Here is a 16,991-nt window from a genome sequence, read left to right on the forward strand (position 1 = left end):
TGGGAGTGGCCGGCTGGCTGCTTAGAATCTACCATACGCAGGATGGTTCCCAGACCAGAGGTGGCACCAGTGCCAAGTCGGGCTGGTTTGATAGTACCAAGTGCGTCCTGCAATCTGCCATCCAGAAGCGGGACAGCTTACTTTTGTTTGTCAGGGAAACGGGCCGAGCTTTGTGTCTGTGGGCCTACGGCTGGGAGTGACCGGCTGGCTCCTGAAAAGCTACGATAGGCAGGATGGTGACCAGACCCATGGTGGAACCAGTGCCAAGTTGGGCTGGTTTGATAGTACCAAGTGGCTCCTGCAATCTGCCATCAAAAATTTGGCAGGCAAGTTTTGTTTTCCAGGGAAAAGTGCCGTTGTTTTGTTTGGGGGCCTATGGCTGGGAGTGGCCGGCTGGCTCCTTAGAATCCACGATACGCAGGATGGTTCCCAGACCTGAGGTGGCACCAGTGCCAAGTTGGGCTGGTTTGATGGTACCAAGTGCGTCCTGCAATCTGCCATCCAGAAGCGGGGTAGCTTACTTTTGTTTGCCAGGGAAACGGGCCGAGCTTTGTGTCTCGGGGCCTATGGCTGGGAGTGACCGGCTGGCTCCTGAAAAGCTACGATAGGCAGGATGGTGACCAGACCCATGGTGGCACCAGTGCCAAGTTGGGCTGGTTTGATAGTACCAAGTGGCTCCTGCAATCTGCCATCAAAAACTTGGCAGGCGAGTTTGTTATCCAGGGAAAAGCGCCGTTGTTTTTGTTTGGGGGCCTGTGGCTGGGAGTGGCCGGCTGGCTCCTTAGAATCCATGATACGCAGGATGGTTCCCAGACCAGAGGTGGCACCAGTGCCAAGTCGGGCTGGTTTGATGGTGAAAAGTGGCTCCTGCAATCTGCCATCCAGAAGCGGGGCAGCTTACTTTTGTTTGCCAGGGAAACGGGCCGAGGTTTGTGTCTGGGGGTTTATGGCTGGGAGTGACCGGCTGGCTCCTGAAAAGCTACGATAGGCAGGATGGTGACCAGACCCATGGTGGCACCAGTGTCAAGGTGGGCTGGTTTGATAGTACCAAGTGGCTCCGGCAGTCTGCCATCAAAATTTGGCAGGCGAGTTTTGTTTTCCAGGGAAAAGCGCCGTTGTTTTTGTTTAGGGGCCTGTGGGTGGGAGTGGCCGGATGGCTAATTAGAATCCACGATACGCAGCATGGTTCCCAGACCTGAGGTGGCACCAGTGCCAAGTCGGGCTAGTTTGATGTTGCAAAGTGGCTCCTGCAATCTGCCATCCAGAAGCGGGGCAGCTTGCTTTTGTTTGCCAGGGAAACGGGCCGAGGTTTGTGTCTGGGGGCCTATGGCTGGGAGTGACCGGCTGGCTCCTGAAAAGCTATGATAGGCAGGATGGTGACCAGACCCAAGGTGGCACCAGTGCCAAGTTGGGCTGGTTTGATAGTACCAAGTGGCTCCTGCAATCTGCCATCAAAAACTTGGCAGGCGAGTTTTGTTTTCCAGGGAAAAGCGCCGTTGTTTGTGTTTGGGGGCCTGTGGCTGGGAGTGGCCGGCTGGTTGCTTAGAATCCACGATACGCAGGATGGTTCCCAGACGTGAGGCGGCGCCAGTGCCAAGTCGGGCTGGTTTGATACTACCAAGTGCGTCCTGCATTCTGCCATCCAGAAGCGGGACAGCTTACTTTTGCTTGCCAGGGAAACGGGCCGAGCTTTGGGTCTGGGCGCCTATGGCTGGGAGTGACCGGCTGGCTCCTGAAAAGCTACGATAGGCAGGATGGTGACCAGACCCATGGTGGCACCAGTGCCAAGTTGGGCTGGTTTGATAGTACCAAGTGGCTCCTGCAATCTGCCATCAAAAATTGGCAGGCGAGTTTTGTTTTCCAGGGAAAAGCGCCGTTGTTTGTGTTTAGGGGCCTGTGGGTGGGAGTGGCCGGATGGCTAATTAGAATCCACGATACGCAGCATGGTTCCCAGACCTGAGGTGGCACCAGTGCCAAGTCGGGCTAGTTGGATGGTGAAAAGTGGCTCCTGCAATCTGCCATCCAGAAGCGGGGCAGCTTACTTTTGTTTTCCAGGGAAACTGGCCGAGGTTTGTGTCTGGGGGCCTATGGCTGGGAGTGACCGGCTGGCTCCTGAAAAGCTACGATAGGCAGGATGGTGACCAGACCCATGGTGGCACCAGAGCCAAGTTGGGCTGATTTGATAGTACCAAGTGGCTCCTGCAATCTGCCATCAAATAGTCGGCAGGCGAGTTTTGTTTTCCAGGGAAAAGCGCCGTTGTTTGTGACTGGGGGCCTGTGGGTGGGAGTGACCGGCTGGCTCCTTAGAATCCACGATACGCAGGATGGTTCCCAGACTTGAGGTGGCACCAGTGACAAGTCGGGCCAGTTTGATGGTGCAAAGTGGCTCCTGCAATCTGCCATCCAGAAGCGGGGTAGCTTACTTTTCTTTGCCAGGGAAACGGGCCGAGGTTTTTCTCTGGGGGCCTATGGCTGGGAGTGACCGGGTGGCGCCTGAACAGCTACGATAGGCAGGATGGTGACCAGACCCATGGTGGCACCAGTGCCAAGTTGGGCTGGTTTGATAGTACCAAGTGGCTCCTGCAATCTGCCATCAAAATGTTGGCAGGCGAGTTTTGTTTTCCAGGGAAAAGCGCTGTTGTTTGTGTTTGGGGGCCTGTGGCTGGGAGTGACCGGCTGGCTCCTTAGAATCCACGATACGCAGGATGGTTCCCAGACCAGAGGTGGCACCAGTGCCAAGTCGGGCTGGTTTTATAGTACCAAGTGTTTCATGCAATCTGCCATCCAGAAGCGGGGCAGCTTAATTTTGTTTGCCAGGGAAACGGGCCGAGCTTTGTGTCTGGGCGCCTATGGCTGGGAGTGACCTGCTAGGTACTGAAAAGCTACGATAGGCAGGATGGTGACCACATCCATGGTGGCACCAGTGCCAAGTTGGGCTGGTTTGATAGTACCAAGTGGCTCCTGCAATCCGCCATGAAAAAGTTGGCAGGCGAGTTTTGTTTTCCAGGGAAAAGCGCCGTTGTTTGTGTTTGGGTGCCTGTGGCAGGGAGTGGCCGGCTGGCTCCTTAGAATCCACGATACGCAGGATGGTTCCCAGACCCAAGGTGGCACCAGTGCCAAGTTGGGCTGGTTTGATACTACCAAGTGCGTCCTGCAATCTGCCATCCAGAAGCGGGGTAGCTTACTTTTTTTTGCCAGGGAAACGGGCCGAGGTTTTTGTCTCGGGGTATAAGGCTGGGGGTGACCGGCTGGCTCCTGAAAAGCTACGATAGGCAGGATGGTGACCAGACCCATGGTGGCACCAGTGCCAAGTTGGGCTGGTTTGATAGTACCAAGTGGCTCCTGCAATCTGCCATCAAAAATTTGGCAGGCGAGTTTTGTTTTCCAGGGAAAAGCGCCGTTGTTTGTGTTTGGGGGCCTGTGGCTGGGAGTGGCCGGCTGGCTAATTAGAATCCACGATACGCAGGATGGTTCCCAGACCAGAGGTGACCCCAGTGACAAGTCGGGCTGGTTTGATACTACCAAGTGCGTCCTGCAATCTGCCATCCAGAAGCGGGGTAGCTTACTATTGTTTGCCAGGGAAACGGGCCGAGGTGTTTGTCTCGGCGCCTGTGGCTGGGGGTGACCGGCTGGCTCCTGAAAAGCTACGATAGGCAGGATGGTGACCAGACCCATGGTGGCACCAGTGCCAAGTTGGGCTGGTTTGATAGTATCAAGTGGCTCCTGCAATCCGCCATCAAAAAGTTGGCAGGCGAGTTTTGTTTTCCAGGGAAAAGCGCCGTTGTTTGTGTTTGAGTGCCTGTGGCAGGGAGTGGCCGGCTGGCTGCTTAGAATCCACGATACGCAGGATGGTTCCCAGACCCAAGGTGGCACCAGTGCCAAGTTGGGCTGGTTTGATATTACGAAGTGCGTCCTGCAATCTGCCATCCAGAAGCGGGGTAGCTTACTTTTTTTTGCCAGGGAAACGGGCCGAGGTTTTTGTCTCGGGGCCTGTGGCTGGGGGTGACCTGCTGGCTCCTGAAAAGCTACGATAGGCAGGATGGTGACCAGACCCATGGTGGCACCAGTGCCAAGTTGGGCTGGTTTGATAGTACCAAGTGGCTCCTGCAATCTGCCATCAAAAATTTGGCAGGCGAGTTTTGTTTTCCAGGGAAAAGCGCCCTTGTTTGTGTTTGGGGGCCTGTGGCTGGGAGTGGCCGGCTGGCTAATTAGAATCAACGATACGCAGGATGGTTCCCAGACCAGAGTTGGCACCAGTGACAAGTCGGGCTGGTTTGATACTACCAAGCGCGTCCTGCAATCTGCCATCCAGAAGCGGGGCAGCTTACTTTTGTTTGCCAGGGAAACGGGCCGAGCTTTGTGTCTGGGGGCCTATGGCTGGGAGTGACCGGCTGGCTCCTGAAAAGCTACGATAGGCAGGATGGTGACCAGACCCATGGTGGCACCAGTGCCAAGTTGGGCTGATTTGATAGTAGCAAGTGGCTCCTGCAATCTGCCATCAAAATGTTGGCAGGCGAGTTTTGTTTTCCAGGGAAAAGCGCCGTTGTTTGTGTTTGGGGGCCTGTGGCTGGGAGTGACCGGCTGGCTCCTTAGAATCCACGATACGCCGGATGGTTCCCAGACCCAAGGTGGCACCAGTGCCAAGTTGGGCTGGTTTGATAGTACCAAGTTATTCCTGCAATCTGCCATCCAGAAGCGGGGCAGCTTACTTTTGTTTTCCAGGGAAAAGGGCCGAGGTTTTTCTCTGGGGGCCTATGGCTGGGAGTGACCGGCTGGCGCCTGAACAGCTACGATAGGCAGGATGGTTCCAAGACCCATGGTGGCACCAGTGCCATGTTCGGCTGATTTGATAGTACCAAGTGGCTCCTGCAATCTGCCATCAAAATGTTGGCAGGCGAGTTTTGTTTTCCAGGGAAAAGCGCCGTTGTTTGTGTTTGGGGGCCTGTGGCTGGGAGTGGCCAGCTTGCTAATTGGAATCCACGATACGCAGGATGGTTCCCAGACCAGAGGTGGCACCAGTGCCAAGTCGGGCTGGTTTGATAGTACCAAGTGCGTCCTGCAATCTGCCATCCACAAGCGGCGCCGCTTAGTTTTGTTTGCCACGGAAACGGGCCGAGGTTTGTGTCTGGGGGCCTATGGCTGGGAGTGACCGGCTAGGTCCTGAAAATCTACGATAGGCAGGATGGTGACCAGACCCATGGTGGCACCAGTGCCAAGTTGGGCTGGTTTGATAGTACCAAGTTGCTCCGGCAATCTGCCATCAAAATTTGGCAGGCGAGTTTTGTTTTCCAGGGAAAAGCGCCGCTGTTTGTGTTTGAGGGCCTGTGGCTGGGAGTGTCCGGCTGGCTCCTTAGAATCCACGATACGCAGGATGGTTCCCAGACCTGAGGTGGCACCAGTGCCAAGTCGGGCTAGTTTGATGGTGCAAAGTGGCTCCTGCAATCTGCCATCCAGAAGCGGGGCAGCTTACTTTTTTTTGCCAGGGAAACGGGCCGAGGTTTGTGTCTGGGGTCTATGGCTGGGAGTGACCGGCTGGCTCCTGAAAAGCTACGATAGGCAGGATGGTGACCAGACCCATGGTGGCACCAGTGCCAAGTTGGGCTGGTTTGATAGTACCAAGTGGCTCCGGCAATCTGCCATCAAAAAGTTGGCAGGCGAGTTTTGTTTTCCAGGGAAAAGCGCCGATGTTTGTGTTTGGGGGCCTGTGGCTGGGAGTGGCCGGCTGGCTCCTTAGAATCCACGATACGCAGGATGGTTCCCAGACCTGAGGTAGCACCAGTGCCAAGTCGGGCTGGTTTGATAGTACCAAGTGCGTCCTGCAATCTGCCATCCAGAAGCGGGGCAGCTTACTTTTGTTTGCCAGGGTAACGGGCCGAGGTTTGTGTCTGGGGGCCTATGGCAGGGAGTGACCGGCTGGCTCCTGAAAAGCTACGATAGGCAGGATGGTGACCAGACCCATGGTGGCACCAGTGCCAAGTTGGGCTGGTTTGATAGTACCAAGTGGCTCCTGCAATCTGCCATCAAAAGTTGGCAGGCGAGTTTTGTTTTCCAGGGAAAAGCGCCGTTGTTTGTGTTTGGGGGCCTGTGGCTGGGAGTGGCCGGCTGGCTCCTTAGAATCCACAATACGCAGGATGGTTCCCTGACCTGAGGTGGCACCAGTGATAAGTTGGGCTGGTTTGATAGTACCAAGTGCGTCCTGCAATCTGCCATCCAGAAGCGGGGTAGCTTACTTTTGTTTGCCAGGGAAACAGGCCGAGCTTTGTGTCTGGGGGCCTATGGCTGGGAGTGACCGGCTGGCTCCTGAAAAGCTACGATAGGCAGGATGGTGACCAGACCCATGGTGGCACCAGAGCCATGTTCGGCTGATTTCAAAGTACAAAGTGGCTCCTGCAATCTGCCATCAAAAGTCAGCAGGCAAGCTTTGTTTTCCAGGGAAAAGCGCCGTTGTTTGTGTCTGCGGGCCTGTGGCTGGAGTGGCCGGCTGGCTCCTTTAAACACACGATACGCCGGATGGTTCCCAGACCCAAGGTGGCACCAGTGCCAAGTTGGGCTGGTTTGATAGTACCAAGTGGTTCCTGCAATCTGCAATCAAAATGTTGGCAGGCGAGTTTTGTTTTCCAGGGAAAAGCGCCGATGTTTTTTTTTGGGGGCCTGTGGCTGGGAGTGGCCGGCTGGCTCCTTAGAATCCAAGATACGCAGGATGGTTCCCAGACCAGAGGTGGCACCAGTACCAAGTCGGGCTGGTTTGATAATAACAAGTGGATCCTGAAATCTGCCATCCAGAAGCGGGGCAGCTTACTTTTGTTTGCCAGGGAAACGGGCCGAGCTTTGTGTCTGGGGGCCTATGGCTGGGAGTGACCGGCTGGCTCCTGAAAAGCTACGATAGGCAGGATGGTGACCAGACCCATGGTGTCAGCAGTGCCAAGTTGGGCTGGTTTGATAGTACCAAGTGGCTCCTGCAATCTGCCATCAAAATTTGGCAGGCGAGTTTTGTTTTCCAGGGAAAAGCGCCGTTGTTTGTGTTTGGGGGCCTGTGGCTGGGAGTGGCCGTCTTGCTAATTGGAATCCACGATACGCAGGAGGGTTCCCAGACCTGAGGTGGCACCAGTGACAAGTCGGGCCAGTTTGATGGTGCAAAGTGGCTCCTGCAATCTGCCATCCAGAAGCGGGGCAGCTTACTTTTGTTTGCCAGGGAAACGGGCCGAGGTTTATGTCTGGGTTCCTATGGCTGGGAGTGACCGGCTGGCACCTGAAAAGCTACGATAGGCAGGATGGTGACCAGATCCATGGTGGCACCAGTGCCAAGTTGGGCTGATTTGATAGTACCAAGTGGCTCCTGCAATCTGCCATCAAAAATTTGGCAGGCGAGTTTTGTTTTCCAGGGAAAAGCGCCGTTGTTTGTATTTGGGGGCCTGTGGCTGGGAGTGGCCCGCTGGCTCCTTAGAATCCACGATACGCAGGATGGTTCCCAGACCCAAGGTGGCACCATTTCCAAGTTGGGCTGGTTTGATAGTACCAAGTGCGTACTGTAATCTGCCATCCAGAAGCGGGGCAGCTTACTTTTGTTTGCCAGGGAAACGGGCCGAGGTTTGTGTCTGGGGGCCTATGGCTGGGAGTGACCGGCTGGCTCCTGAAAAGCTACGATACGCAGGATGGTGACCAGACCCATGGTGGCACCAGTGCCAAGTTGGGCTGATTTGATAGTACCAAGTGGCTCCTGCAATCTGCCATCAAAAAGTTGGCAGGCGAGTTTTGTTTTCCAGGGAAAAGCGCCGTTGTTTGTGTTTGGGGGCCTGTGGCTGGGAGTGGCCAGCTGGCTCCTTAGAATCCACGATACGCAGGATGGTTCCCAGACCCAAGGTGGCACCAGTGCCAAGTTGGGCTGGTTTGATAGTACCAAGTGTCTCCTGCAATCTGCCATCCAGAAGCAGGGCAGCTTACTTTTGTTTGCCAGAGAAATAGGCCTAGGTTTTTGTTTGGGGGCCTGTGGCTAGGAGTGGCCGGCTGGCTCCTAAGAATCCACGATACGCAGGATGTTTCCCAGACCCAAGGTGGCACCAGTGCCAAGTCGGGCTGGTTTGATAGTACCAAGTGGCTCCTGCAAACTCCATCAAAAAGTTGGCAGGCGTGTTTTGTTTTCCAGGGAACAGCGCCGTTGATGTTGTTTGGGGGCCTGTGGCTCAGAGTGGCCGGGTGGCTCCTTAGAATCCACGATACGCAGGATGGTTCCCAGACCCAAGGTGGCACCAGTGCCAAGTCGGGCTGGTTTGATTACACCAAGTGGCTCCTGCAATCTGCCATCCAGAAGTGAGGCAGCTAAGTTTTGTTTGCGAGAAAAAAGGGCCGTGGTTTTTGTTGGGGGCCTGTGGCTGGGAGTAGCCGGCTGGCTCCTTAAAATCCACGATAGGCAGGATGGTTCCCAGACCCAAGGTGGCACCAGTGCCAAGTCGGGCTGGTTTGATAGTACCAAGTGGCTCCTGCAATCTGCCATCCAGAAGCGGGGCAGCTGAGTTTTGTTTGCCAGAGAAAAAGGCTGTGGTTTGTGTTTGGGGGCCTGTGGCTGGCAGTGGCCGGCTGGCTCCTGAAAATCCACGATACGCAGCATGGTTCCCAGACCCAAGGTGGCACCAGTGCCAAGTGGGGCTCGTTTGACAGTGTCAAGTGCCTCCTGCAATCTCCCATCCAGAAGCGGGGCAGCTGAGTTTTTTTTGCCAGGGAAACGGACCTTTGTTTTTGATTGGGCTCTGTGGCCGAGAGTGGTCGGCTGTCTCCTGACAATCCACAATACGCAGGATGGTTCCCAGACCCAAGGTGGCACCAGTGCCAAGTCGGGCTGGTTTGATAGTACCAAGTGTCTCCTGCAATCTGCCATCCAGAAGCGGGGCAGCTGAGTTTTGTTTGCCAGAGAAAAGGGCCGTGGGTTGTGTTTGGGGGCATATGGCTGGGAGTGGCCACCTGGCTCCTTAAAATGCACGATACGCCGCATGGTAACCAGGCGCAAGGTGGCACCAGTGCCAAGTCAGGCTGTTTTTGTAGTACCCAGTGGCTCCTGCAATTTGCCATCCAGAAGCGGGGCAGTTGAATTTTGTTTGCTAGAGAAAAGGGCTGTGGTTTGTGTTTGGGGGCCTATGGCTGAGAGTGGCCGGCTGGCCCCTGAAAATCAACGATAGGCAGGATGGTTCCCAGATCCAAGGTGGCACCAGTGCCAAGTAAGGCTGGTTGTATGGTTCAAAGTAACTCCTGCAATCTGCCATCCAGAAGCGGGACAGCTGAGTTTTTTTTGCCAGAGAAAAGGTCCATGGTTTCTTTTTGGGGCATACGGCTGGGAATTGCCGGCTGGCTCCTTAAAATGCTCGATACACAGGATGGTTCCCAGAGCCAAGGTGGCACCACTGCCAAGTCGGGCTCTTTTTGTAGTACCAAGTGCGTCCTGCAATTTGCCATCCAGAAGAGGGGCAGTTGAGTTTTGTTTGCCAGAGAAAAGGGCCGTTGTTTGTGTTTGGGGGCCTGTGGCTGGGAGTGTTCGGCTGGTTCCTGAATATGTACGATACGCAGGATTGTTCCCAGATCCAAGGTGGCAGCAGTGCCATGTTGTGCTGGTGTGATAGTCCCAAGTGGCTCCTGCAATCTGCCATCCAGAAGTGGGGCAGCTGATTTTTGTTTGCCAGAGAAAAGGTCCGTGGTTTGTTTTTGGGGGCATATGGCTGAGAGTGGCCGGCTGGCCCCTGAAAATCCACGATACACAGGATGGTTCCCAGATCCAAGGTGGCACCTGTGCCAAGTCGGGCTGATTTGATAGTACTAAGTAGCTCCTGCAATCTGCCATGCAGAAGCGGGGCAGCTTACTTTTGTTTGCCAGGGAAACGGGCCGAGGTTTGTGTTTGGGGGCCTATGGCTGAGAGTGACCGGCTGGCTCCTGAAAAGCTACAATAGGCAGGATGGTGACCAGACCCATGGTGGCACCAGTGCCAAGTTGGGCTGGTTTGATAGTACCAAGTGGTTCCTGCAATCTGCCATCCAGAAGCAGGGCAGCTGAGTTTTGTTTGCCAGAGAAAAGGGCCTTGGTTTGTGTTTGGGGGCATATGGCTGGGTGTGGCCAGCTGGCTCCTTAAAATGCACGATATGCAACATGGCTCCCAGACCCAAGGTGGCACAAGTGCCAAGTTGGGCTGGTTTGATAGTACCAAGTGGCTCCTGCAATCTTCCATGATCACGTGGAGAAATACTTTCTGGTTTCAGCCTCATGCTCTTTCTTCTCTCCCTCAACTTCTCTATCACCTCTCATCTGGTTCACATGCGCTGTCTTCAAGGTCCACAGGCTACTTTTCACAGAATCTTCTGGCCTGATGAAGTAAGGATGATGAATAGAACAGAGCTGGGATCTATTTTCCAGTTTGGATAAAATGCATTCTGCACACAAATCCAAGGAGAACGGGCTGCCCCGATGCCCAGAAAATCTTTCACTCCTGCTAGTGTTCTACGTCAACCGCAACTTAGTCTGAAAGAAAAGCTTTTTCTCTGAGAGCATCTGAGAGGTTTGCATGAAGCACTGATATCTGACATATGCAATTTTGAATAGGAGAGGAAAAAGAAAATGGCAAGGAGTTTTTAATTTTAGTGGTTTCAATTTTAATTTCCGTGCACTTTTTCAAAACTTGTCAGCTCAAATGCCCATCAACATCTTTTAGTCATCTGTAAGTCAGTATTCATATAAAATGTGCTTCAAATCCAAAGAATTTCAAATTTGCACTCCAAGCTTCTATGCCTAGATTTATGATTTCCTACACATATTAGATGAAAGGAAGGCCTTTTTTACTGTGGGAGTGCTGGAACACTGGAACAGGTTGCCCAGAGAAGTTGTGGGTGTCCCATCCCTGAAAGTATTCAAGGTCACCCTGGACGGGGCTTGGAGCAGCAACAAAGGAGAAGCTTGATGGTAGAGAAACAAAGTTGGACTATAGAAGAAACTCGGATTGAAGTATAGGATCAAGTTTTCTCTCAGCTCTTGGGGTAAATTCAAAGTTGTACAAAATGACATTTATCTGTGCTATTCACTACTGTAACAGAAAGTTTCATGAAAACTGTACAGAAGATAGTAAATTTTAAAAGAGATAAGAATTACAGCATAAAATCCATGGGATAGGTTACAACATGAGACACTCTCTAAGAGAAAATCTCTGTGTTTCAGCACTTCATCGGGGTAAGATTTCATGAAGTGCCAAAGAAGGCGGCAAAATATCATTCGGGACATTATTTACTGGAATTCAGCCTGGCCATTAGTAGGAACTGCCTTTGAACATATCATGTAGATATACCACACACACTTTCCCTTCACTGAAAAATTACTGTTTACAACAAATAAGCAATTGACGATCAAAATTGATTGAAAGCATCTTAAACATGTCAAGTATTTCATTGTAGATGATCTGTGATCCAAATGCTTCTTCCACCTTCGAGAGGGACAGAAGAATTCTTCCATATCATGATGGTTTAAAATTGTATCAACCAATGTTTTCTGCTGAAAAGATATCATCTATTTTTTTCTATTTTTGGAAGAAAATATTCCTAGACATACAACAGGTGAGAACTAAGTAATTTTAAAGAAACAAATGAAATGAAAATATTCTGTAAATAGAATGAAATGAAAAGCTGTGTTTTAAATAGGAGCTAAATATTAAACAGAATTTTTGTACCAGGCATTTGAATTACTGCACCAGCTCTTTTGCCCATCAAGAGAGGCATTTAGCATTTCAGTCTTTTCCAAGGTGTTCATGATCTGCTATGCTGATCTCTGTGTGTGCCTAGGTGTGTGTGGAGGGGGGGGCATATGAAGGGGAGTGTGTATGTTTGCTTTACAATTGTTGTGGCAGATTCATGCCTCAGCTCCACATTTTGTTTTAAAAAGGTCACACCGAGTGGATATGAAGTTTACTATCAACAAGAGATCGATTCCCAAATCATCCATTTGACTCTCCCTTATAAATCATGTGCTTTGTTGCATATTTTATCAAATATACTTTCAAGCCAGATGGAGGAAGGAGGATGTGGGAATCCCTCCACCATCTTGCAACTTTTATGTAAGTAGGTTTTCAAGAAAATCATCATTTCTCTTTTAAATATGTCTGGAACAGGCATGATGGTAGTGTCAACCTGTTGGAGTTTTTGTTGCTGGAAGAAGTTGTACAAAAGGATTGGTTTTTACATTGACCAGTTACTGAATCAAGCGCAGGAATACATTGGAAATTTAGCTGGGGGTTCCTTTTCCCAGCAGACTACTTCTAGAACGAGCTTGTACACTGAAGCTGACTCTTTTGCTCTCTTTTTGTTTCTTTCCTATTTTCTTGGCTTCTTTGCCACTATCTAGACAATTTTGGAACTTTGTTCCCAACTAAAATGGTTTCAATAGTCTGATTGTGATCATACATTTTTACAAGGAATTTTTAAAATCTTTCCTCGAGTCCAGAAAGTCAAGGACTTAGATCTTTTTCTTCCCTTATCAATATTGCCATGAAATTGATAAATAAAGACCAACTCTTTATTTTTGTTTTTAACCCACGTAGATAATTCCCATCCATTAATCCATTTTGTGGACCAATAGCTGCCATTCTGATGGAAGCTGTCACTTCTTAACAATAGGCATTCTGTGACTATGTTGACAGCACTTTGGGTGAAGATCCTAACTGGTCTTAGATATACATAGGGAGAAATTTGCTCAGCCAGTGTCAGTCTTAAGCATGCGTATCAGAAGATCTTTCTAGAGCTGGGAATTTTCCCATGAAAGGGATTCAGTTAGGGAAGAGACACTTGTGCCAGAGTTTTACATTCTTCTTGAACACTGCTTAAGGAACTTAGATGCCATGTCCATTTGGATCTCTGTATGCACAGAACTTTGTCATGCCAGTGCTTTGAAATGCATCTTGAAGAGAATTCACTAGCACAGAATGAAAGAGAGTGGAAGGGGTTGGTGGGGCTAACCAGGCCCAACCCCCCTGCCTAAACCAGGATACCTAGAGCCTCTTGCCCAGGATTCTATCTGGGTGTACTTTTAATGTCTTCAAAGATCCAGGCTCCACAATCTTTCTGGGCAGTCTGTGCCGTGGTTCAGTCACCCTGACAGTAAAGAAACATTTACTGATGTTCAAAGGCAATCTCCTGTATTTCAGTGTGTGCCCACTGCCTCTTGTCTTTTCCCTCAGCATCACTGAAAAGACACTGATTCCCTCCCCTTTGCACTATTGCTTCCATATGTATGTGTGATGCCATGTAGAGGTATGTCAAAAACCTCCCTGAAGCCCAGGCAGATAATATTCCCTTCATCTACCAGTCAAGTTGATTCATCAGAGGAGTTTAAAGTGATGTTCAGCATGAAATTCCCCTGAAAAATCATGCTAACTACATTATTTGGTCATCTGTCATGTGCCTGGCAAGGATTTCCAGGAAGAGCTGCTTCATCAACTTCCTGGGGATAAAAAAGAGGCTGGCTGGTTTGTACTATGGCGAGTCCTCTTAATTGCCTTTTTTGAAGATGGGTGTCATTTGCTAACATCCACTCTTTAGCCTCTCTTGTCGTCTACATCTTAGCAAAACGCTTTTCCACTATGTCTGGCTAGGAAAAACTGTGCCAGCACAGAAAACATCTCCCATCGTGTTCTAGAAGTTGCACGGATGTCTGCCAAGTGTTTGGCAGGAAGAAAAGAAAAGTTGTCCAAAACAGCTTCCAATCGAATGTTCCTGTGATTGGAAAAGTCAGGAGAGTGCAAAGGTACTGTTTTCTATCAGTTGGCAAGGTGCGCACACAATCCCAGTGTTGTACAGCTTGCTTCTTCACCTTCCCGAAGCTGCCGCTCTCGCCGGCTGCCGGAGCCCAAGAAGCGGCTTCTTCGCGCAAAGACGATTGTGCCGCTCACAGGGCTCTCCTTAGCGCGGCTTCTGCCGAAAGACGCCCGGCAGCGGCTCTTACCTCCGGAGAGCATCCTACCTTCGTCTTTCTCGTCTTTTGTAGTCTACATCTTAGCAAAACGCTTTTCCACTATGTCTGGCTAGGAAAAACTGTGCCAGCACAGAAAACATCTCCCATCGTGTTCTAGAAGTTGCACGGATGTCTGCCAAGTGTTTGGCAGGAAGAAAAGAAAAGTTGTCCAAAACAGCTTCCAATCGAATGTTCCTGTGATTGGAAAAGTCAGGAGAGTGCAAAGGTACTGTTTTCTATCAGTTGGCAAGGTGCGCACACAATCCCAGTGTTGTACAGCTTGCTTCTTCACCTTCCCGAAGCTGCCGCTCTCGCCGGCTGCCGGAGCCCAAGAAGCGGCTTCTTCGCGCAAAGACGATTGTGCCGCTCACAGTGCTCTCCTTAGCGCGGCTTCTGCCGAAAGACGCCCGGCAGCGGCTCTTACCTCCGGAGAGCATCCTACCTTCGTCTTTCGCGTCTTTTGTAGTCTACATCTTAGCAAAACGCTTTTCCACTATGTCTGGCTAGTAAAAACTGTGCCAGCACAGAAAACATCTCCCATCGTGTTCTAGAAGTTGCACGGATGTCTGCCAAGTGTTTGGCAGGAAGAAAAGAAAAGTTGTCCAAAACAGCTTCCAATCGAATGTTCCTGTGATTGGAAAAGTCAGGAGAGTGCAAAGGTACTGTTTTCTATCAGTTGGCAAGGTGCGCACACAATCCCAGTGTTGTACAGCTTGCTTCTTCACCTTCCCGAAGCTGCCGCTCTCGCCGGCTGCCGGAGCCCAAGAAGCGGCTTCTTCGCGCAAAGACGATTGTGCCGCTCACAGTGCTCTCCTTAGCGCGGCTTCTGCCGAAAGACGCCCGGCAGCGGCTCTTACCTCCGGAGAGCATCCTACCTTCGTCTTTCGCGTCTTTTGTAGTCTACATCTTAGCAAAACGCTTTTCCACTATGTCTGGCTAGGAAAAACTGTGCCAGCACAGAAAACATCTCCCATCGTGTTCTAGAAGTTGCACGGATGTCTGCCAAGTGTTTGGCAGGAAGAAAAGAAAAGTTGTCCAAAACAGCTTCCAATCGAATGTTCCTGTGATTGGAAAAGTCAGGAGAGTGCAAAGGTACTGTTTTCTATCAGTTGGCAAGGTGCGCACACAATCCCAGTGTTGTACAGCTTGCTTCTTCACCTTCCCGAAGCTGCCGCTCTCGCCGGCTGCCGGAGCCCAAGAAGCGGCTTCTTCGCGCAAAGACGATTGTGCCGCTCACAGTGCTCTCCTTAGCGCGGCTTCTGCCGAAAGACGCCCGGCAGCGGCTCTTACCTCCGGAGAGCATCCTACCTTCGTCTTTCGCGTCTTTTGTAGTCTACATCTTAGCAAAACGCTTTTCCACTATGTCTGGCTAGGAAAACCCGTGCCAGCACAGAAAACATCTCCCATCGTTTTCTAGAAGTTGCACGGATGTCTGCCAAGTGTTTGGCAGGAAGAAAAGAAAAGTTGTCCAAAACAGCTTCCAATCGAATGTTCCTGTGATTGGAAAAGTCAGGAGAGTGCAAAGGTACTGTTTTCTATCAGTTGGCAAGGTGCGCACACAATCCCAGTGTTGTACAGCTTGCTTCTTCACCTTCCCGAAGCTGCCACTCTCAGGAGGTAAGAGCCGCTGCCGGGCGTCTTTCGGCAGAAGCCGCGCTAAGGAGAGCACTGTGAGCGGCACAATCGTCTTTGCGCGAAGAAGCCGCTTCTTGGGCTCCGGCAGCCGGCGAGAGCGGCAGCTTCGGGAAGGTGAAGAAGCAAGCTGTACAACACTGGGATTGTGTGCGCACCTTGCCAATTGATAGAAAACAGTACCTTTGCACTCTCCTGACTTTTCCAATCACAGGAACATTCGATTGGAAGCTTTTTTGGACAACTTTTCTTTTCTTCCTGCCAAACACTTGGCAGACATCCGTGCAACTTCTAGAACACGATGGGAGATGTTTTCTGTGCTGGCACAGTTTTTCCTAGCCAGACATAGTGGAAAAGCGTTTTGCTAAGATGTAGACTACAAAAGACGAGAAAGACGAAGGTAGGATGCTCTCCGGAGGTAAGAGCCGCTGCCGGGCGTCTTTCGGCAGAAGCCGCGCTAAGGAGAGCACTGTGAGCGGCACAATCGTCTTTGCGCGAAGAAGCCGCTTCTTGGGCTCCGGCAGCCGGCGAGAGCGGCAGCTTCGGGAAGGTGAAGAAGCAAGCTGTACAACACTGGGATTGTGTGCGCACCTTGCCAACTGATAGAAAACAGTACCTTTGCACTCTCCTGACTTTTCCAATCACAGGAACATTCGATTGGAAGCTGTTTTGGACAACTTTTCTTTTCTTCCTGCCAAACACTTGGCAGACATCCGTGCAACTTCTAGAACACGATGGGAGATGTTTTCTGTGCTGGCACAGTTTTTCCTAGCCAGACATAGTGGAAAAGCGTTTTGCTAAGATGTAGACTACAAAAGACGCGAAAGACGAAGGTAGGATGCTCTCCGGAGGTAAGAGCCGCTGCCGGGCGTCTTTCGGCAGAAGCCGCGCTAAGGAGAGCACTGTGAGCGGCACAATCGTCTTTGCGCGAAGAAGCCGCTTCTTGGGCTCCGGCAGCCGGCGAGAGCGGCAGCTTCGGGAAGGTGAAGAAGCAAGCTGTACAACACTGGGATTGTGTGCGCACCTTGCCAACTGATAGAAAACAGTACCTTTGCACTCTCCTGACTTTTCCAATCACAGGAACATTCGATTGGAAGCTGTTTTGGACAACTTTTCTTTTCTTCCTGCCAAACACTTGGCAGACATCCGTGCAACTTCTAGAACACGATGGGAGATGTTTTCTGTGCTGGCACAGTTTTTCCTAGCCAGACATAGTGGAAAAGCGTTTTGCTAAGATGTAGACTACAAAAGACGCGAAAGACGAAGGTAGGATGCTCTCCGGAGGTAAGAGCCGCTGCCGGGCGTCTTTCGGCAGAAGCCGCGCTAAGGAGAGCACTGTGAGCGGCACAATCGTCTTTGCGCGAAGAAGCCGCTTCTTGGGCTCCGGCAG

Source organism: Melospiza melodia, chromosome 1, assembly GCF_035770615.1.
Source record: "Melospiza melodia melodia isolate bMelMel2 chromosome 1, bMelMel2.pri, whole genome shotgun sequence".
Taxonomy (NCBI): Eukaryota; Metazoa; Chordata; class Aves; order Passeriformes; family Passerellidae; genus Melospiza; species Melospiza melodia.